This window comes from Sciurus carolinensis, chromosome 3 (genome assembly GCF_902686445.1).
Source record: "Sciurus carolinensis chromosome 3, mSciCar1.2, whole genome shotgun sequence".
NCBI lineage: Eukaryota > Metazoa > Chordata > Mammalia > Rodentia > Sciuridae > Sciurus > Sciurus carolinensis.
In genome coordinates, this window is record NC_062215.1 from 49,504,705 (window position 1) to 49,528,190 (window position 23,486).

The 23,486-nt window shown below is 37.1% G+C and overlaps 1 long non-coding RNA gene across 5 annotated transcripts in view; it reads right to left on the reverse strand.

Moving 5' to 3' along the window:
* LOC124979954 (uncharacterized) overlaps positions 1-19,791 on the reverse strand; it is a 76,679-nt gene extending 56,888 nt beyond the window's left edge. For 4 of the 5 annotated variants that reach the window (XR_007107713.1, XR_007107710.1, XR_007107708.1 and 1 more), the window contains exon 1: positions 19,709-19,791. This is a non-coding gene — a long non-coding RNA (uncharacterized LOC124979954). Of the gene's footprint in view, positions 1-18,121; positions 18,237-19,708 lie in introns of those variants that run through there. The other variant, XR_007107711.1, reaches the window with a different exon arrangement.
* Between the last annotated feature and the right edge of the window lie 3,695 nt (positions 19,792-23,486).

Sequence of the window (23,486 nt, forward strand, 5' to 3'; positions counted from 1 at the left end):
GTCTCAGAATAAAAAATAAAAAGATCAGAGATGTGGCTCAGTGGTTAAGCACCTGTGGGTTCAATCCCTGATACCAAAAAAAAAAAAAAGGTAGGTTCTATTCTTATCTCTGTTTTACAGATAATAAACCTGAGGTTTAGAAAGGGTAAATAATTTGCTACAACCACAATACATTAAGTTTTTGAGAACTCAGGAAAACACTCAAGTATGGCATACACCAAAGCCCTCATTTTTCCTTCTTCATTCTGCTCTTGTGTCTCAGTATATTATCTGCATTAGGATGAAGAATAGAGTGCTTTGGGTTTTAGAAGGGATTGTATTTGATTTACAGCATCCACAACTGGACTAATTGAAGACCCCTTTTTTCCACCTCCACCACTCTCTCCAGATTCTTCGGCATTTATTCTCCTGGCCTTACCCTATATGATGGCCATCCCGGACACTGGCTTTTTTCCAGTCTTCCTAAGCTTTTCCAGAGACCTCTGTACAAACCTCTGTACAGGTCATGTGCTTTCACCTGCTAGAAATGCGCCTCCTAAATTTTTGTTGGACAAATTCCTCTTTGAAAAATAAATTGCAATGCTGTCCCCTCCTCAGGGAAGGCTTTCGTAGCCTTGTAAGAATAACTTTTCCTATGATCCCACCACACTGTGGGAGACTCTCAAATCTAGCCCCTACCATATTGCTGTTTATTATTATTGTCCACAATTCTCTTTCCCACTGGACTCTGTGGAGGTAATCATTGTTCACCTTTGCCCTGTCTTACCTTCACAGTAAGTACTGGCACCATTGTACTAAACACTTATTGAGTGAAGAAAATATTTGTTGTCTGAATGAATGCACACAGTGAGGTTAAATCAAAATATACAATTAGGACTTGGAAGATGAATGGTAGAGAAGGATTTAGTTTACATTGTTGGCTGAGAGTCACACTACCCAAATCACAAAAGAAGAAAAGGCTATAGCTAAATCAGAACGAGTGTCAGTTTATTGGGCAAACCCTCAGCCTTAGATTGTAACCTCCTAATTGTGTATTTTTTAAAATTGAAAAATGGTCTAGGATGGAGGTATATCCTAAAAACTGGATTTGATGATACATAAGGGTCTAATGGGAAGATTCAGTAAAATTCAAGAGAACCCTCTTTTAATTAGTCATGCATCCTTTCCCGGGACCACTTGAAAGAGAGGGAAAACTGCTTCTGGAAATGAACAGAAACCAACTAGAAATAAGTTTTATTCTAATTGCTTGGTAAATAATAGTCCTTATGGATATGCCTTTATGGTGCCAAGACTGCCTTTCCATTTGTCCCAAACCAGATTCTATACTAACCAGAGAAGATGCAGAATGTGTTTATACTAAGGTTCATTGATTGCTTGGCTTATAAACCACCTGGTCTATGGGTTCTGAGAGGTTAGAGACCCTATGGTGTTAGTCAGGGCAACGCTTTGAAGGTATGATTTGTGAAACTAATATTCAGGGAATTCAGCCTCCAATCTTGTCAATTCCATGACAAAAAATTGCATCAAATGATTAGGTGCAGTGTAACATGTCTGTCTACGCTCAAACTCTATGCCAGGCATTGCTCTCTTATTAATTAATTGTGAAGTGGCAAGAAGGGGCTGAACCAGACAGTGTGGACACTCCAGTCATTATACCAGCTCATTGTCGAAACAAATATTTCAAGTTGATTGGTAAAAGCAACAAACTTTAGCTAATAAATTCAGCTTTGCAAAAACAAATAGCTATGAATTTCAGTTGGCTCATGAGTCACATGACAAGTGTTTAGCACAAGAATGTTCTCTGCACATGTATTTAGGTCTGCACTGTCAGAGAAGTGGCAATAGCAGCAGAGTGGGATTGGAAATAAATAAGCACTGACAGAATTTTTTAAAAATACAACTCTTCAAACATCTACTCCAAAAGTATCAGAGGTCAAACAACTGTACCTCTTAGTAGGGTGAATTGGTGTGTAGTTGCATTGGGAGAAATTGCTTCATTCCCTTCAATCATGGTTTTTCCCTTTGAACAAAGTGGTCCCCATCTCTACTATTTTGTAGTTCTATATACCAATCTCCCAACATAACATCAAAAGGAGAAATTATATGTAAACATTTCAAGACACATAAAAATAGTTTTATGCTTCTTACATTTCCACTGAAAATTAAAGTAAGCCTATATTTTCAACTATTATTGTTCTTGTGGTTTTGAGGGGGTGAGGTTTTATGGGGGTTCATTATTTTAAGAAACATTTTGATCATATTCTTTATTAAACTTTATATACTCAAAAAGCTATCTTGTGGCCAGGAATGTAGTTCAGGGGCAGAAAACTGACCTAGCATACATGAGGCCCTGGGGGTTTGATCCCCAGCACAAGAAAGAAAATTTACAACAGGATTATTTCTATGAATGAATAGTCTCTTCCATACACTAAAGACACCACCCCAGCAGGGATTACTTTGAATGATTTTAACATAGCCTTCTCCAAGAGAGAATGTAAGAGAAGAGCCAGAAGGAAGCCCTGGAATTAGTACAACAATAAACCCAGCAGCAGGGGAGGTAAAATAGTGCCCTGCTAACATGATGGAATGCTTTATCTACATTCCAAAAGCTTAAAAGAGGTACCAGCTTTGGAAATACTACAGTGGGGACAGCAGGGACTGGTCACACTGCATTCCCCCCCATAGTTACTTAGGTAAAATTTAAATATGGTGACTTCCAGTTGGCTTCCCACCTGCTGAGCCAAGCTATAGGAATTGCTCCAGTTTATTGAACAGCTTCTAAAAGTTCCAAACATTTCCTGTATGATATTGCTCTCTTCTGTACAATGTTCCTCTAGAAAGGAAGTACCCTGTTCTTACTCCCTTGAATGAATGGTGATAGTAAATCACAGATACCAGAGAGGAGCTAGCTCAGCTCAGACTCACATTCAGGAGATGGATTCCCTTGTTCATTCTGGCTGCAAAAGTGCTGTCAGTTCAGAGACATGGTAATCAGTTACTCAATGAAAACCCATTTACTCATTCATTAATATTAGTACCTAGTATGTACCATTCACTATGCCAGTCACAGAAAGGTAAGTATGCATGAAATCGCCTGTCATAGCACTCATAGTCTAGCAGTTGATTGACTTGCTATGTGCTAGATGCTGCAGGAGACATACAGACGTTTTTTCTTTTCTTTTTTTTTAATCTTTTGCCCTGGAAGAAACCTATAATCACCCACATGTCAAGCTCCTTCCTGCCTCAGGGCCTTTACACTTGCTGTTCCTTCTGCCTGGAATTCTCTTTCCCTCGATGCTTGCATGACTGGCACCTGCACCGTCTATCATACAGATTTCAACGCACTGCTTTTCCATCAAAGAGATCACTGAGCATCTTATCTAACATTACTTCTCTCTCCTCCTTAGCCATTTACCACATCACCTTGTTTGTTTTCTTCATCTTTGAAATTACTGTATTTGTTATTTGTTTTTCCCATCTCACACACTTGAATACACACTCATAGGAATAAAATGCTATGCATATTCTCAGAATCTAAAGAATGCCTGGAATGTAGTAAGTGCTCAACACATGTTTATGGAGGGCAGGTCCAATGCAACCTTCTACAGAGAAGACCTTATGAGTGGAAGAGATAAGGTTTTACAAACATTCAAAATGGCTAAGAGCCACTGATGGGGTTGATCAGTGAATGCTCTGAAAAGATATAGATTTGGATCTGGATCATAATGAATCAAAAAGATGAACATGGTTGGGGCCATATGAGAGCAGGCAGAAGAGCATGAACAAAGATTCAGAGGCAGGAAAGGATTTTCAAAGGGGCAAATACACCAGTGTGGCTGGGAGCAAGAGTTTAGGAGCACGCAGTGAGAGATGAGCCTGCAAGACAAGCTAGATCAGCCCATGGAGAAGTTCCAATGCCAGCAGCAGAAATTATTCTTCAAAAGATGAAAGGACTCAAGAATATCCAGTTGCATCCCTACTGAGTAAAATCTATCACATTTTTAAAAATTACTTTCAAAATTTCTTAGACAACACTATTTCATATTTAAGCCTCTATTTTCCTATTTTGAATGTAAGTGCATGCAAGGGAAGTTAAAGAAAGGAGAAATAAACCTAGTCATAGGTAACTTGCCCAGGGCTCTCTCAAACCTGCTAAGGGGTGAGGAGTAATGGGGACTGGGTGGGCACAGAGAGATGAGGCTGGCAATGCTTCCCTGTATGCAAGGCATTCATAGCAAAGGCAGGCATCACATTTAATCAGATTCAGTACATGAGGACCATAAATCTATTGGTAACTCTGGGACTTAATAAAAAGTAGGTTACCAAGCAGCTTCACTTTTATGAGGACTGGCTTTGCCATTTGAAACAGTTTAAAGTAGATTAAAGGAGGGCAAATAAAAACCTTGTTCTGCAGTCATTTTGGAATAGCGGAAGGAATATTGAATTAAATTTTAGCAGCTGAAAGAAACTTTTCTTGTTCATTTCATATATGTATATGAAAAAAAAAAAAAAAAACAAAACTCTGCCTAAATAGCCAAGTGGAAAACACTGCAAATGCTCTGTGTGCAAGTGAAGGGGGAATGACATTGCAGAACTTAAAAAAGAACCTGATGATGTTTAAAAGCAAATGTGTAACCCTTGAAGCTTCCTTTCCACAGATCAGCTTCTGTTTGCAGCTCAGCAAACCATATGCTGTATTCACTCACTCCTCAAGGGTCATCTGCTCCTTTCCAAGTATTAAGATGTCAGCGAAAATCTACCTTCTGGGGAAATTTAATCTGGGGGAGAAGAGTTGCTGACGCTCATAAAAATAGCTGTCAGACATTATGACTCCTCTGGGACACCATGATGAAGAAAGGCCATGGAGCCCAGGGGAGAGAAGTAAAATTGTTTACAATGCTCAAAGATCACACAGCTCAGAAACTCTCAAAACTGGGGTCAAGAAGCTGTAGCGGGTCTCTGAGTAGAGTCTAGGTTTCCAGAGATTCCCTGAAATTGAACAAAATTTTTCATGCCTTTGTAGATTTTTTCTCTTAATTTTATTTTGAGACAGGGTCTCTCTAAATTTCCTAGGCTGGCCTTGAACTTGTAGTCCTCCTGCCTTGGGCTCCTGAGTTGCTGAGATTACAGATGTGTACCACCATACTGGAGAAAACTTTCATTGGATTCTAGAGGTCCCCAACCAAAAAATTATTGAGTTGTTATTTTGGTATATTACTTCAACAGACATTTTTCATTCTCAAAAAATCATGTTTTATTGCTTAAGAAATACTTGAATGCATAACCTTAAGATAAATTTCAAAATTAGTGATAAGGCTAAAGTCTCTTTGCCCATACCCCTGTTCCAGATGTTTCCCTCACTCTTGCTTTCTACAGAGGTAATAATTCTTATATTTTTGTTTACATTTTCATAATTACACACATAGAAAATATATAGCATTTGAGTGTGTGCTATTATCCTAAATGATACCACATTTTCCATGCATGTCTGCAACTTGCCTTTGCATTACACAGTGTGTGGAGGATAGTTCCACATGTGTGCATATGAATCTCCTTCATCTTTTTCACCTGCTGCATAGTACTCCACAGTAAGACTGGGTCAGTGTTCTTAGCCATTTCTCTATTGATGAACAGTTAGGTTGTTTCTTCTCCCTTTACAAACACTGGAATGATTAATATCTTTATATGAGTCATTCAATGAACCAGTACAAGTGTCACTCTAACAGAGAAGCCAAAGGGGGAACTGTTTGTGATATGCATTTTAAATTTTTAATTCAACTGCTGATCTCCCTTCAAAAATTTGCTCTACTGGTTTACCCTCCACCTGTAGTCTCTAAGACCATTTGTTTCCTATCCCCTCTTGTCACAATTATTACTAATCTTTTGGAGTTTGTTGCCAATATGAAAGATCAAAAGTATACTTCTTTGTTATTTCCTTTGAGTTTCATTAGCTGTGAGGTTCAGAATCTTTTCATGTGTTTATTGACTATTTGTATTTCCTTTGCAGTGAATATATGTCCCAAGAGAGGCAGTTGTTCTCTCACCCTGCTGCACACCAGAATCATTCACGAGGCTTAAGACATGATTAATGGGTTCCCTCCCCAGATCTTCTGATTCAGTGAATCTAGATGGGGCCTGTGAATGTGCATTTCTAGAATGTCCAAGGTGATGATGATGCATCTGGCCCAGGAACCAGATTTTAAAACCACTGAGCTGGAGAAACTGCCTGGTCCATGTACCTCTCAATTGTCCTATCCCTATGGTTCCCAACCCCAGTTGAACAATAGACTCCTCTGTAGAGTTTTGTCCCCCTCACAGATTAATAACATTGGATGCCCTTTCTATCAGGATATTTTAAATTTCCCTGGTGAGTCTGATGTCCAGTCAGAATTGAGAATCATTGCTGGCTGATACTAGGTGATTTGGAGGGAGACAAAGTCCTTCATTCTATTTCCTTCTCTCTTGCGGCATATCTTAGCTGTACAATGCTTTGTTTCCTTGTGTTTTGTTCACAGGCACAATTCTGTGAGTTTATACCATACCCCCTGGAAAAGTTGTCATTTGTTCAAAATGTTTATTCTGTGTTCTATTTTGGGGCAGTGCAATGTTGTAGACCTTCAGACCTGGGTTCTTATCCCAATTCTGCAATTACCAGTTGCATAGGCTAGTGACTAAGCTTCCACTTGTTAATCTATGAAATGGACTTCATTATTACTGCCTAACAGGCTTATGTAAAATGCCAACATGTATTAGGTGCCATAGATGGTGCCCAGCCTGGTAGGAACTCAACAACTCTGTACTGAAATCCCTCCTCACTTTGTGATTTGAGATTATAGCTTCTGGATCGACACCTCCATCTCCAGTCCCCTACTGATGAAACAATTCTACTTTCACCTGTCCTACAGATTACTCAAGACTTCCCCATAACTCTAAACCACATTTTCATACTACTGCTAAAACTTAATTGCCCAGGTTACTTCACGTCTACATAACTGGAATTTGCCTAGAAAGAAAGACTGCAATAAAATATATTTTTTGGTACCAAATGATAAAAGATAAACACTCAAAATTATTGCATGTCTATTACATGCAAGTCACTAGAGGAGTTCAAAGAAAGACCCTGATCTCACCCTCAAGAACTTTCAATGGATAAGAAGAGATGTCAAACTTGAAGGCAACATATAAAATCAGGTGGTTAAAACTGGAGGTGATAGAGAACTCCAAGGAGGTCCATCAAGTAAAAGAAAAAAATCTCTTTGAATGGCTTAGTTAGGAAAATCTTTGAAGATTTTGAAAGAAAAGCAGAATGTTGTAGGTAGACAGAAGAGAGATGGTTCTGGAGATCAACATGAAGTAAGAAACAACAAAGTAACTGAAGTGCTGAGTACTCTGCAGGAGCAATTAGTAGACCTGATGGATAACCTGGCATGTTTCCCAAGGGCATAGTGAGAAGCAACACAGAAGACAAGCAAGAGGACAGCTCTGGCAGGGTAGTGTACATCAGCGAGAATATATAGGTATCCTTTGATAGTTTGGATTTTTGGTATGAGTTGGTTTGTTGTCTGAAGATTGGAGAGAAATGTGATTAATCGTTTTTCATTTTATTATTTGCATTTGTTTTGAAGTTTATATTTGATTTTTTGATGGATACAAAAATATACAGCACAAAAATGCAAAAGGCACTATAGTAAAAAGTGCCTTCCCATTTCTACTTGCAGAACACCTGGTTTTGCTCTTTGGAGCAACTGGTGTTACCAGCTTTGTATGTATCTTTTAAGGGACTCTCCTACATAAATACTATTATTTCTTATTGTTTGCTATAGTTATGTTCTATAAAGTCATTGTGAATAATGAATTTGCAAATAGTCATTGATCCTACTGGAAATGCAGAATTTCATTCCTGTAATCCTCTGGTCACAACATTTTCACCAACTGACCAACACATAACTTTGTTTTATGTATTTTTCTATTTATAGACACTTTATTTAATATGTATTATAGATTCGTTTCAAGCATCACCTTGTTTGACCTCAGCTTAGAATGTGTGAGTTTGCCAACTCAAAGTTTTCTCTACCCTACACATGTCCTTGGATAACCACAGAAGTGTGTCAGTTTTGATTTGAGGTTTACAGATAAATTTTGGCAAGTAGGTGAATTTGCAAATATGGAATCCACAAATAAAGAGGATATAAACACCAAACATTAGAAGTTATAATTTTCCCACTTTCATGAAAATGATTAAGGCCATGATTAAGAAAGATGGATGAAGAATAAATGCAATGAGGATGAAGAGCTGTGGATAGAAGAAGACCCTACCCTAGAGGCGCAGAGTTCTGGAAAGGGGGACAGTGACATCGGTGTTCACAGTTGGATCACCAGAAAGCTTGGCTATACTATCAGAAAGGGAGGGAAGGGCATTGATGGAGATGGTGTGCCCTTCCACTTAAGTAACTTGGAAAACAGTGGATGTCAAGGCACGAGCAGTTGGACAAATTAAAACCAAACAGATCTTGAGCAGACAGCAGGTCGAGAGCAGAAATGGCAGGCAAATAAAATAACTGAACTCAAAAGATTGAAGGGGTCTGTGGTGGAACAAAGGGACAAGAAGTGATCCAATTAATGTCTAAGAAGAAATTTTGAAAGTTTAAATGTATCTGTATCTCACAAAAGGAATGAAGCGTGGACCACTGGGAAGATGGCAGAAGAAACTCTGAATTGGTGCATAAATGGATTCCAGGGGTCAGCCAGTTCAAGGCCAGCCTGGGTAATTTATCAGAGACCTTGTTTCAAAATGAAATAAAACAACTATTTCAAAAGTCAAAAGGTGACATTATTAGTAACCCTGCTTTATGAAGGGCAAACTCCTCAGAGGTCATTTCAGGGACTGTCATACAGCTTTCTGCAAGAGAGAACATTTGGATTTGAAGTAGAATCTTAAGAGTTGGGGAGGATATTAAGATAATGATCAAATTTTAATCTATCACTGTTTCTTCCTATAGTTAACCCCTCCAACTGAGGGACTTGCTAAAACTTAGCTGGGGATAAGGAATTTGCTGTCTGATACTATCTCCCTACAAGGACCAGAAGAAGCCTAGGGATATGGTCAGGGAGGATTTGATCAAGGGTCATTGTGCTTGTAAAGCACTAGAGTTACCATTTTACTCTATTTCACTCTTGAGGACTGGTTGCTCCATGTATGCCAGTGATTCTGTCTCCTAGGAGCTCCAAGTTTTGAAGGCAACAGCAGTTTCCACCATCTTCTCCAAGAAATTGCTGTATGAATTGCAAGTGCATGTCAGAGACAGCATCAAGCATCCATGAACGCTGATGTATCAGAAATCAAATTCATGTACTAAGTGATGTTATCTTCAAACTTCAACATTCCTGATTATTCTCAGCTTCTGTGTAGAAGCCCCATGCATAGTACATGTGATCATGGTCTCAGCAGAGGTACCAAAGAACAGATATTTTCTTTTTTGTGATTAATTACCTTGGCATAGGGCAGTGATTCTCAAGCAGGGACAATTCCCCTCCTCATGGGACATTTGACAACATCTGGAGATATTTGTGATTGCAGTATTGTGGGGGGGGGGGTTGCCACTAGGGACAAAGGCCAGGGACATTATTAAACATCCTACAAGACACAGGTTTACTGTTATAAGGGTTAATGGGAATAGGAAAGACAGTGGAATGAGTCAGACATAACTTTCCTATGTTCATATGTGAATACACAACCAAGGTAATTCCACATCATGTACAACCACAAGAAAGGGAAGTTCTACTTGATGTATGTATAATTTGTCAAAATATACTCTATTGTCATGTATATCTAAAACGAACAACAAAAATATTAGCCTGCCAGGGGTGCCCAGGATGTGCCCGGAATAGGGAGATCAAAGTAACTTTGTTTCCTTTGCTATAGAATCTTGTTCAGAGTGTATTTAAAATGTATTGAAATGTGTCATTACCTGTAGTCACTCTGTTGACAGGTCATTATCCTTGGAACTCATGATTTACAGTTTAGATGTTGACATATGAGTGACAACCCAAAATCCATACATAGGAATTAATTTTAGAGATTCATACTTTTTGTTACACTAAATAGCATTTCATTTTTCAGGCTTGCTCTGCTGACTCAATATACTTTCCTATTTTATAACTGTTTTCAAAGCTGTCATTAATGAAGACACTGAATGAAGGCGGCATGAGCTCATTTGATGTAATCCCCATCTTTCATAGGTTATTGATCCCCTCTCTAAGCCTGAAAAAGGAAAGAGGTAAGACTGGTCTGTACACCCAGGTGTTTGCCTCAGGACAGTTTTAAGTTTCAAGTAGAGTGATGGTGGGGTGGGGTGGGGTGGGGAGATAAGGATAAAGAGACTGGCTGCCCACTTTAGGGGATGCATTAATTATATGTCTATGAAGTGGTATGTCAGGCAATAAAACCATTTTCTGCTATTCTTATTTTCTTATGAGAGTCTCAAATTTTTCAAATAATCTTCTTTGCACTAAATATGAACTTAGGACCTCAGAGTAAAGGAAAAAGTTAGGAAAAAATGCTTTATTGTGCATAGGAAACACTGGGGGATCTTGTTAAATGCAGATTTTGATTCAGCATTTCAAGTTCTAGGCCAGCTTGGGCAGTTTACAGAGGCCCTTGTTTCAAAATGAATCAAACAATTATTTCTGTCAAAATGTAACATTATTAGAATGATCCAGTTGCAATTTCCTATATAACAAGGATAATGACATTTGCCAAACACTTACCTCATTGCATAAATTTACAAAGGGAATTTTGAATACTGTGTGTGTATTTAAAAAGAAAGTGATTTAGCAAATTACATGCTTATAGATGTAGAATACAAATCATACTCTGATATAGATTTGGAATGGAGGCTTTCAAAGTAGAATTGCAAGATCTTCAGCCTTTCATTAATGGATGTGGCTTCTTTGGGTATCTCAAGTTAGCAGATGATTATGATGAGTCTGATATAAAAAATTTGGGGGAGCTTTTCTTACAATATGACATCTGCTGACATCCTGGGACTAGCAATGAGCATTTCAGGTACACGCTGAAGGAGGGAACTTTGACAGAGGTTCATATAAGTAAAAACCTACTTCATTAGTACACAATTGAATCCCAATTATCTCCTCCCCTACCACCATAATGATCATGACCTATAACAAACAGCAGTCAGGACTACTAGAAAAAAAAAGAGGAAATGAGTTTACAAAAGCAATTGATACTCCCCAGTGCTTATTCTTGGATTCCTACATGGTGACTCTCTCGTCTTGAATTCTTGGCATTTTGTTGCAAGTGGCTCTTTCCTCTGAGCATTGAAAAGGTCCTCAGATAGACCTGGTGGCCCTCAGTCTCACCTCTCCAATAGACAGCATTAGGCAAATATCACAATTCAACTAATGTTAAGGATTTCTATTCTCTTGCCTCAATCATACCTAATGTCTGTTTTTAGAGGAAGATTCACTGTTGACATGATGAAAGCACTCTCTGGGGACAAGGAAAACACTGAAAAAATTGGGCTAAAAATGTAGGCAGCACTTAGACCTTCACCCTTTAAACAGGAAATCTAGAATAGGTTGAAATTTCACTGGGGAATTTCTCATTTGATGCTCCTTGCAGCAGGTAGGTTTTCTCAGGTAGCTAGAAAAAGACCACTTTGTGGATTATTTTGGCAGTCATGCTTGAGGTACTCATACTCAAAGAGATATCATTGAAAATTTCCTATTCCTAGCCATATGCTGAATGCTTTAGTATAGCTGCTTGGTGTTAAAACAACAAATAGAATAAATGTAGATAATATGACCATTTGAAGAAGTTGGGTAAAAGCTAAAAGAGCTGTAAACCACTGGAAAATGATTTCTCCTCCCCCATTACCACTAGATTAAAAACATTCACATAGTCTGAGAGTTTCACATCAAAAAGGAATTGATTTAACTAAAGGATCTGAAAACTTATGTCTACACAGAAACCTACACATGGATGTTTAGTTTTATGAAATTACCAAAAGCAGAAAAAGCTAAGATGTCCCTCAATAATTGAATGTGTAAACAAACTGGTACATCCATAAGATGGATATTATTGAGCAATAAAAATAAATAATATATTAAGCCATGAAAATTAAATGCATATTGTGAGAAAAAAGTTTGAAAAGGCTACATACTGAATAATTCCAATTATATGATGTTATGTAAAAGACAAAATTACAGACAGTGAAAAAAGTCTGTGGTTGCTAGGGACTTTTAAGAAAAGGTAGGGTGAGCTGGTGAAACAAGGGTTATTTTTAACCCAGTAAAACTATTTTGTATGATATTCTTTTTTTTTTTTTTTTTGTGGTGCTGGGGATTTGAACCCAGGGCCTTATGCTTATAAGGCAAGCACTCTACCAACTGAGCTATATCCCCAGCCCCTTTGTATGATATTCTAATGGTAAATAAATGTCATTATGCATTTGTCAAAATCCACAGAGCTTGTAGCACAAAAAGTGAACCTTAATGTATGAAACTTCACAAAAAAATCACATGAGTCTGCACACATATATTTCTTTGCTCAGTCAGCTAAAAAGAAGTGACAACCCAGTAGCAATGAGCACATCTAGTGCCCAGACATTAGTTTCTAAAATCATTATTCAATAAAGAAAACTAGGGTTCCTTAGAGAAATAGCTGAATTAAGAACTGAGAAAGGAACTATACAAGATGAGCCTGCAACATCTTGTAATGCCAGAAAGTAAAGAAAGACTAAATCAAAGAAATAAACAATCCTAATATATAATAATGGGAGAATGTAAAAGAGGCAGTGTAGTCAACTGGAAGAGCTCCTGGTGTTGGAAAATTTTGAGAAAAAAGCTCAAATGCTTATTTTGACTGACAAAAAAGCAAAGTAGTATTGGATTACAACTCAATGAATAAAAAATAAATCCATGACTTTGTACTTATATAAATAAATAATTGAATAAATGAATAAACAGTGGAGAAGAGGCCAATTTCCCATGTAGAAGAATTACAAATAAGATGTAGGAATTCTGCCCTCAAGGAATGGGAGTATAAATTCCCACTCCTTTAAGAGGCGTTGCCCATGTGACATCCCTCTAAAAATTCAATATGGAAAGGGTGAAAGAAGAGTAACATTATATTGGACAACTTGACAAATCCCACCTCAGCCAGGTGGTCCCAGTCAACATGAATGATCATAAGTCAGATGGATGGTATTTGATGTAATGACAATGGCACTTCACCTCTGAGATCTTTGTACCCAAAGTCTGTAACATTAGGCATGAGAAAAATATCAGAAAATGAGAGTTTATCTTATAAAACACAAAAACAATGCTCCTCAAAACGGTGAAGTCATCAAAAGCAAGAGAAGCCTAAAATCATGTGACAACGAATATGATATCATATCCTAGATTGGCCCTCAGAACAGAAAATGAATATCAGGCAAAAACTAAGGAAATCTGAATAAAAAATGAACCTTTTATTAATAATAATGGGCCAAAATAGTTTTTTTAATTATAAGAAATAGACTATACTAATATGTTAATAATTGGAAAAATTAGGTGCAGGATATAGGAACTCACTGTATTACTAGTTTCTCTGTAAATCTAAAACTTTGAAAGAATAGTCTATTAAAAATAAAATATGTTAGATCTGAAAACCTTAGAAAGCAGAAAGCAAAAAAAAAAGAAAGAAAGAAAGAAAGAAAAATTGCTATAGAATGACCTAAATGACAGGAGAAGTTTGGGGCTTCATTCACATGAGAAAGTCCAAATCTCCAATAGGTTTCTTAACATTCTCCCTTCAGTCTGTTTAGAACACATAGCAGTCCAACCCCTATCTAGTCCCCTCTTGCTCTGTGGGAGCTCTGTCTCTATTCTTCTCACTTGAACAAATCCTATTCCTTTCACTCATAAGCAAGCAAACAAACAAAAATCACAAGAGATTGTTTACTAATGGTAAACAATGACATGGATAATCTCCTTCAAACCTGTTCCCCCAAATAAGAAGTCTGTAGGGGCTTCAGTAGCATGATTTCCACAGCCTTATATCTATCAATCAGAAGCTATACTCATATAAGTTTTTAAGTCGGAGAATACTTGAGTCATACCTATTTCACTGGTAAGAGGAACTGCCAAGACTTGGCTTATCTAGGGTGCTGAGGGAGTGTTCTTGGAAATCCAGCACCCAGCATCTCAGCAAATTTTATGATGATGTCAAGTTTCCATATTTTCAGCAGTTCTTTTGAAACAAATCCTTAAATGCTCTTGCGAACATGCAAAGGAAAATGAGCAACAGTTTTATTTTCTGCATGTGTATCTTTAACCAACAGGTGTGGTTATATTTATTAGGCCTTATACTTTCTTCTATAAAGGACTTGTGTGAGGCTGTAAATTTCATAATCCTGTAAGAGGATAACCCTTTCCCCCAGGTGCTTTATTTAAATGTACAGAATGGAAAATAAAAATATATGTAAAGGCAAAGAAATAAACTAGCAAAGAGAAATGAAACTGTGCTTTCCAACCTATCAAAATACAGGTTAACAATTAATTAATGTGAGAATTTGAAATCTTTTACTTTATTAATTTGGGAAAAGAACATTTTTTAATTGCTCTTTTCACTAAGTATTTTCAAACTCCCTGATAAGAAAAAGTATAATTCCACCATGATCACTGCAAACATATATTCTTTGGAATGATTTCATCTTCTTTAAGGAGTGAACTTTGCTGAGCTAAAGAGTTTATGTTAAAACTAACAAGAAATCAAGTAAAATGTTTTTAAATGAAACAGCTGGTAATTTCCCACATATTCACTTTTCAAGCAGAGTCAAAGCTGCCTGTAGCCTTGAGCATGGTTTGTGGAATGCTTTAACTGTGAATCATGTTTGCAGGTGTCTATGCAGTGGCTCTTTCCCTGCCTCCACCTCTGTGTCCCCAGGGGGTGACAGCAGGATTTGGGATTAAGCCTTATTGCCACTAACCAAAACCATCTACTCTTCAAGGTCAGGGTAGTATAAAATATTCATACGTCCTTCAATTGCAACTGGAAAAGACCAAAGATCCAATTATGAAAAGGGCCTTGGGAAATACAGTGTGTCTTTTGGAGAATTTATAATAGGTATCGTCAAACTCATTTGAGAGACACTCATTTGTTATTCTTTTATTCATTTAAAAAAGTTATTAGCACCTATATGTGCCAAAGTACTTTTTTTTTATTTTAAGAATATTTTATTTATGGGAAGAAAAGGTATTACAAAGTGAATTGAAAATGATTTAATAAGAACAAAGTACTTTTTTAAATGCAGAATGCATTTTTAAATGCAGGGTAAGAAAAATATATGCCCTCATGCAGATAAGAACAGCTGCAGATCTATCTCATATTTTAAACTATTGATTAATATTTCTTTGAATTGATATTCATAATGATGAGTATATAGGGTTTTGTTTTTTCTTTTATTTTTTTTTACAAACACTGCTGCAATAAATCTTGACTGTATATGTTGGTGCACTTGTGTAACTAAGTGTCCAAGTTAAATTTTTAGAAATAGAACTGTTTGCCCAATGATTTGTGCATTTTAAGTGATGTTGTGCATTTTAGATACTCCTAAATTGCCGTCTTAAAAATGTGGCCTGTCTGAGATTCCCTTTCCAAAGGCACTTTTAAAAGGCAGAGGCAGAGGCATGGGCCACAGAGGGCTAGAGCCATACTAGACCAGAAAGATCTTCTAATCCAACCCCATCGGCAAATGAAAATCCTAGTTCTGGTGGGTGCGGGGAGCTACTCTGTTTACTTCAAGGTCGCTATGTGACAAATGTGTCCTCAGCTCAGATTTACAAGACCCAAATGAAGGTGGTTTGTCTTTCAACACAAGTCATCTTTCACCAGGCTGATTTTGAGCCTCCCAAGGGCAACACTCTACTTAGCACTCTGTGCTCAGGACATACCTCAGTAAAGAGAAGGGACACAGTAAAGCCCCAGTAGAAATAAGGGTATTTTTCTTTCATTAAAGCATAGCTTTCATTTCTTAAAATCAAGTATTTCTCCTTCATATGAACCTATTTCATTCTTTCAGGAAGGTAACATTGCACAGCAGGGATATCTTTTGAGTCTTTGGCTAAGAGCCTTATATTTTGATGAACTAATTAATAAAGAAGAAATTTCTGCACAAGACATGTTTATTTATATTAAAATAGTTGTCTAATATAATTATTACTAGTTGATAGCAAAATATACAATACTAATATTCTCATGTATTATTTTGGGGATGCTTGAAAAATGAAAATATTTCAAGCCAATTAAACAAATGGACTCACTTTGGTTTGATGCAGGGCCATCCCTTCAATTCTCTGACTTAGACTCAAGTGGATGAGACAAAATGCCTTAATTTTTCTTAGCTGAGTAATTGCTTATTCACAAGTCAGGAAATCAAGCTCTTCCCTTTTCCGAGGCTCAGTAAACTGACAGATGATGCTCTGTATTCAGTTATCTTTCTAGACATGCTAGTTTCCCATGGGAGCTATCTGATGGCCAAAATTCTACAGGCAGGTAGAATGCTGTTGGGTTTACTGGAAATTAATTTCACTGTTCCCGTCTCCCTTCTATATCTTCCCTGCTGTCCTTGGTCTCAGCTCTCCTTTCATCCCTACACAGTGTCCTAAGGTCTCTTCTCTCTTCTCTCATATTCCAGACACCATCTCTCATCTGCTTCACTCTCTCCACTTCCTTCCTGTTTGCCTCCTTTTCCCTCTCCACACTCTTCAGGTCTTACAGGACTACCACTAGTGTTCTTCCTAAAATCTGCACTGTCCTCTCTGCCCACTGGTCTCCACCCTCTAATTTCTCTAGCCTGCTGCCTTAACTCCTCCCTCCATAATTTACTTGGTCTCCAATCACCAGTCACCCTCACACTTTTCCACTAACAGAAGCACATTGTAATGTTTCTTGACTTTCACATGTCAGTAACCTACAATTTGGAGCTTCCAAATCTTTGTGTTTCTCTTTCACAAACTGCTGGAACAATCCCACTATTGCTGTGGACACAGACATTTTCCCCTTGAGATGCTGTATTTCCAATAGTCCTTTTTGACAGAGTGGCAAGGGGTCAAAGGCCATCTGTTACATTTCAATTACTCTGAATGAAAATTTAAATTAAGGCAAAAGATAATTAATCTGGGCTGGGGTGTATCTCAGTGTTAGAGTGCTTGCCTAGCATGTACAAGGCTTTGGGTTCAATCCCGAGCATGCAAGAAAAAGAAAAGTAATAAACTTAAAATTAAATCACATTTGGAAGGGGGAAAATGTTAAACTTAAACCATCTTTAATAGAATTATAAAAGCAAGATCCTGCTATATTCAAACTTCTTTCTTACATTCAAATCATTTTCCTATCAAAAGTTGAAATAGGTATTTCTTGGGAAATGGAAATTGTATCCATGATGACCCATACTGCAATGAGATAGTTACTTATTTACAAATGGTGTAGCTACCTGGAAAACAGTATGGAGTTTCCTCAAAAAAATTAAAAACAGAACTACCATCTGATCTAGCGACCCCCTTTCTGAGTATTTGTCCAAAAGAATTGAAATCAGGACTATGAAGAGATATTTGTACTCCTGGGTTAACTGCAGCATTATTCACAAATTTACAAGTTGAAAATGAATAGATAAAGAAAATGTGGTATGCACATACAATGGAATGTTATTCAATCTTACAAAAAGGTAATTCTATCATATGTGACAAGATGAATGAACCTTGAGAACATTATGCTAAATGAAATAAACCAGTCACAAAAGGACAAATACTGTATGATCTCACTTCTGTGTAGAATCCAAATTAGTCAAATTCATAGGACTAGAGAGTAGAAATGTGGATGCAGAGACTGAATGGATGGAGAAATGGGGAGTTGCTATTAAATGGATAGAAAGATCCAGTTATGTAAAATGAGTAAGTTCCAGAGATCTATTCTATAACATCATGCCAAGAGTACAATACTATATTGTACATTTGAAGGGTAGATCTCATGTTAGATTGTTGTTTAGTTAACTTTTTCACTGCTGTAACCAAAAAGCTAACAAGAACAATTAGAGGAAAAAAAGTTTATTTTGGGGCTCACAGTTTCAGAGGTCTTAATCCATAGTTCAGTCAACTCCAGAGGCAGGACACAATGGCAGAAGTGTGGCAGATGAAAGTAGCTGGGGACGTGGCACTAGGAAGTAGTGAGAGAGCTCTCTTCTCTACAACAAAACATAAACCCCAAAAGCATACCCCCAGAGACCCACCTCCTCCAGAGCCACAACCCACCTGCCTACAGTTATCACTCGGATATTCCATATTAGGGATTCATTCATTGATTGGATTAAAGTTCTCATAACCCCATAATTTCATCTCTAAAATTTCTTGCATTGTTTTCACACATGAGTTTTTAGGGGATACCTCACATCTAAACCATAACGGATGTCTTTTCAATAATTAACATTTTTTTTTAAAGTTGACCCTTTACCAGATTTCTTTGGTTACTCAAACAAATGTCAGTGTTTGCTATACGTCTGACAAATCCATACGTGTTGAGTTGAGGTTATACACTTATGAATACACATGACCCAACCCCAGGATCAAAGTATAGTTGGAGGAAAGGGAACAGGAAAATGCTTAGTTGCCACTGCCCTAGAAGTAGGCAAGCCTATGGTAAGCGCTCTCCTAGTCTTCAGTCTAGCAGAGGTCAGGCACAGGCAAAAGAACCAGGGACACCGGAGGCAGGCCCTCCTACTTCAACCTTGCCATCTGGTCGCCTGGTTTGACAGACAACTCCAGCAGAACCAACTCCCATGACCTTTTAATTTTCAATCCTTCCTCTACAGTATCCCCTTTCCTATTCTATGCCTGCCTATTCCAATCTTTTACCTTACCCCAGGAGTGGGGGAACTATAAAACCACAGTTACACTGGTGTTTTAAAAAACTTATACCAGCTCCATACTTACATGTCCCACCCTCAACTCAAAGTCCATTTATATAAGCATATATATGTATATATACATATCTTTTTATTTGCTTATCTATGCAGGTTCAATATCTATATCGGATTCTATATCTACCTGTATGTAAATCCAATATATATGTATATAGAGATATAACTCTGTAGAGATATACAAATAAGAGGAAAAAATTAGAATAGCACAACAAATATATCAATGTACTATAAAAATTTGAAAGCACTGACAATATTACCAGTATAAAATGAGGCAAAAGAAGACAAGTCCCTTCCATGATAATTATCTTTACAAAGTAAAACACCTTGAAAATCTATTAACACATAAACATCATTCTGAGTATGAATTTAGTTTCCTGAATTATATTACTAAGATTCAGACCCTGCTTTTTTGCTACCTAATATTTTGCTTTTCTGCTCACCCATTTGCTGCTTAATAAAGATCCATGTCCTCTACTTCTCACCAATTTACCAGCTCATTTAACAGATTCTGCTGATATACCAAAGATGAAAACTATTGTGATGGGCAATTCAGATTTTTTGCTTAAAGATGTGGTTTTTAGGAGCAAAGTATTTCTGAAATCAAAGACTGCCACTAGTGAAATGCATAACCAAGTTAACAGTTTACTCTAAAATTACCATCATATTATTTCAAAGGAAGACTATATTTCATTGATAGCATCATCTGTAAATCGTATTAATCTTAAACATACCGAAGGGGGCTGCTGGAGTGCCACCGATGATATTCCAATTTTTAACCTTGATGCTGATTACCTGGGTGTGTATTCAGTTGGTGAAAATTCATCAGGTTACCATCTTGTGATGTTGGCTTTTTTGTATTCATATCATATTTCATTAAAGAGTTTTTTTTTAAAAATTGATACCCTATACTCATGAAAAAGATACAGCAGATGCAGGCATCTCTAGGTATATTTTAATAATAGTGTATCTGATTAAACTATAACGCTTGCTGCTTGAAACCAAGAAAGGGTAAGTTCATTTTGTACCCTGGAAGTACATTTTTAGTTGTTGATACATATCTGAGCCCAGTCAACAACAAAATCGTTTTAGTAATCATAACAGATGGGTTTAGCTTTCAAGTAGCTTGGCAGGTAGGAACGTGGCTAGACCTTGCAGAAAAAACTTGCTCCATGGCCATAGCAATCCCCAAGAGACTCTGCCCTGAGGTAATCACCTGTGCCCGTCCATCTGTCAGGCAGTTCAAATTTGAGATGGCAGAGCCAGTTGCCACAGCCTACTTGCAGAGTCACACACCCACTGTTTGTCTATCTGTCTAAATCTTTTCCCTTCTCCTTCTCCCCCAGGATGTCTCAACTGGACTTTTAGACTGCAATTCCACTCAGCTCCCTCCCCACTGCCCTTTAATACAAGCACTCTATTTAAAACAAACATCTTCTTCCATTGTTTCCCCCTTTACATTTGTGGATTGCTTGAAATGTTTCCTTGTACTGATGTATCTGAGTGTCATAGTACCCTAGTAAACATATAATAAGTACTTAAAGAAGGTTAGCTATTATTAGCTTTTCATCTGATAACATTATAATTTTATTTTCTAACTGTTCAATAAAACAGTTTTCAGAGATCATATTCAGTGTGTTGGTTTTGAGGAGGTTGGAGGAAGTGGGTGGCTAAGGATTGATGAAGGAGGAACTATTTCTATTCCATCTTCTCCAGAGCTTCAAGAGAGGAGATGTTGGCCTGATTAGGGGTTCCTAGTTCCAAGTTTTAGATGGGGATGGCTGCCCATGGTGAAGTTGGCAGAAAGATTCATGATGCTGTAGGGACATTTTGGAGAGGACAAACGCAAAAAGAGGCAATATAGTAAATCTGATAGTTCAGAGAATTCAGTTTTTCTAACAGGATGGCGAGAGAACCCAGTGGACACTTAGATACATCGGTACAAGAAATCATTTCAAAATGCGTTTGTTAAATTAAGGAGGATGGTATCAGGTAACAAGTTGGACTAAATAAACTCAAAGACAGCATCTAGCCTATCATGCTCCTCTTCATGAGCCCTTACTCTTTCAGGCTATTTCAGATTCTTTTTATCTCTTCAGCTCTGCCCTCGCACTGAATTGGGAGTCTCACTTGTCTCTAATCTCCAACTTGTCCTCTTCCATTTCAGTCTACTAGATCTGCATATTCACTTCAATATTCTACATTCTTCACATTCTTCTGACCTTGTGGACTTCAGTGATGTCTGTGGCTTATGAAGTCAAGACCGAAGAGTTTTCCTGGGCACTTAAGATCTAATTGAATTCAACAGGTTCCCATTTACCTGGGCAACGTTTTAGATCATTCTCTATTAAAGGAAAATCCTTTGTATTTGTAAAAGAGATCCCAGCTCCCCTTTCTCCCATACCCTCTCCATCGTTCACCATTGACACATTGAAATGTGTCTTTTGAAGTTCTTTTGGCCATTAGTATAAGCCACTCAATTCTCATGCATTAATCCGTCCTTAGATCCTCTCAAATTGTTCTACCCTTTCAAAAACTTCTTTCTGGGCTGGGGATTTAGCTCAGTTGGTAGAGTGCTTGCCTTGCAAACACGAGGAGGCCCTGGGTTCGATCCTCAGTACCACAAAAAAAAAAAAAAAAAAAAAGCTTCTTTCTTCTAATCTAGCATTTCTCCCATGATCTTTATACTTACCTAATTAGAACTGCCTAAGCTTTTAAATATCATTTTCCAAATGGGATCATTGATGAATTACATTCCCTTTGAATATCTGATCTTTATCAGAAGTTCTAAATTTGGGGTCTGTACATGTAAGACTTTATATTATCAGATTAATCAGTAGTAAGAATTAATTGTCCCACTGTTTTTAAAAATAGAAGATCAGGGAAAGAAAGGACTATTTTCTTGACAGATTAAAGGACCATTTAATTATGAACAATTTAGCTATAAGAAAAGAATTAACTTGGATTTGAAATATGTCATTTCTCTCATTCCTGGAACATAGAGAAAGGGCTTGTTGCTTGAGATCAAAAGTCAGAATGCCATTTTTCTTGATATTGATCTATTTTATCTTATATCTTTATCACCATGTTATTTGTTGATTTTTTTCTGCCAAAGAATATGCTCATAAACTGATATAAAACTTCGGATTCCCCCATTGTGTCTATCTAAATATAAACCCAAGATTTCAAAGGAAAATGATGTGAGCCAATGCCTCCCTAGTCCTTGGTTCTATTTATTTTGATTTCCAAAGATAAACTAGAGGAAAATTACTGTGAAATTTCCTTTATAGGAAAACCCATTTTTTTGAGTGACATGCTACAAAAAAAGACATGAGAAATATTCAAATATAATAGACTTCAGAGGAAAAAAACTTTTCTATTAAAAAAAATATAGCCTGGTCTGTCAGCAACTATCCACAAATTCTCCAAGTAAATAAACTCAACAAATCAATAATTTTGATAATATTAAAGGAATAGTTCCCAATGGTATGAATCAACATAGCTAGAAATAAAAAGTGTCTTCTGAGAGTTCCTAGGTGGGATGGTTAATATTACATGTCCACTTTGATGGACCACGGTACCCAGCTTTTGGTCAAATACTAGTCTCAACACTGATGTATCAGTATTTTTTAGATTAGTTTTTAGATGAAATCAGTAGACTGTGAGAAAGCAGAAAGCTTTCCATAATAGGTGGGCCTCATCAAATGATTTGAGATCTCAAGAGAAGGATGGAGGTCCCCAAAGAAGTGCCTTAGGATCCAAGACTGCAGCATCAATAATGCTTCTCTGAGTCTCCAGATTGCTGGCACTGTTCTGCTGTTTTGGGATTTGCTTGCCCCACAATAGTGTGAGTCAGTCCTTAAAAAAAAAAAAAAAAAAAAAAAACCAAATTACTCCCTGGCTTGTGTATGTATTTGTGTGTGTGTATGCCCCATTTCATTTTGCTACTATGACAATATATTGTTTCATAGAAATAATAACTAAAGTACATATGTATGTATGATATATAGAGATATGTATATATGTACATATATTTTTCCCCTCCCCCTGGAGAATCTTTTTTTCTTTTTTTTTGTTTTCTCTTTTGTATCTTTTAATTTGTTCTAATTAGTTATACATGGCAGTAAAATGCATTTTGACACACTGTACACGAATGGAGTCTCTGGGGAATCTTAATATAGCAGATATGCATCCTTAGAGCTGAGATCCACAAGTGAGAAAAAGGCTGTAAACAGTAATCTTGGGGCTGAGGATGAAGTTCAGTGGAAAAGCACTTGCCTCACATGCCTAGGCTCCTGGGTTTCATCTCTAGCACTGCCAAATACATACATACATACATAAATGAATAAATAAATAAATAAAATAAAAGTATGATAAAATAAAAGTATGATAAAAGTATGATAAATAAAATAAAAAGTATGATCTAAATTCCTATTTAGATAAATAGGAATTCTTGAATTCAGGTTTTCCTCCCCAGGTAAGGGTCACTTGCCACTGTGACAGGATTTTTTT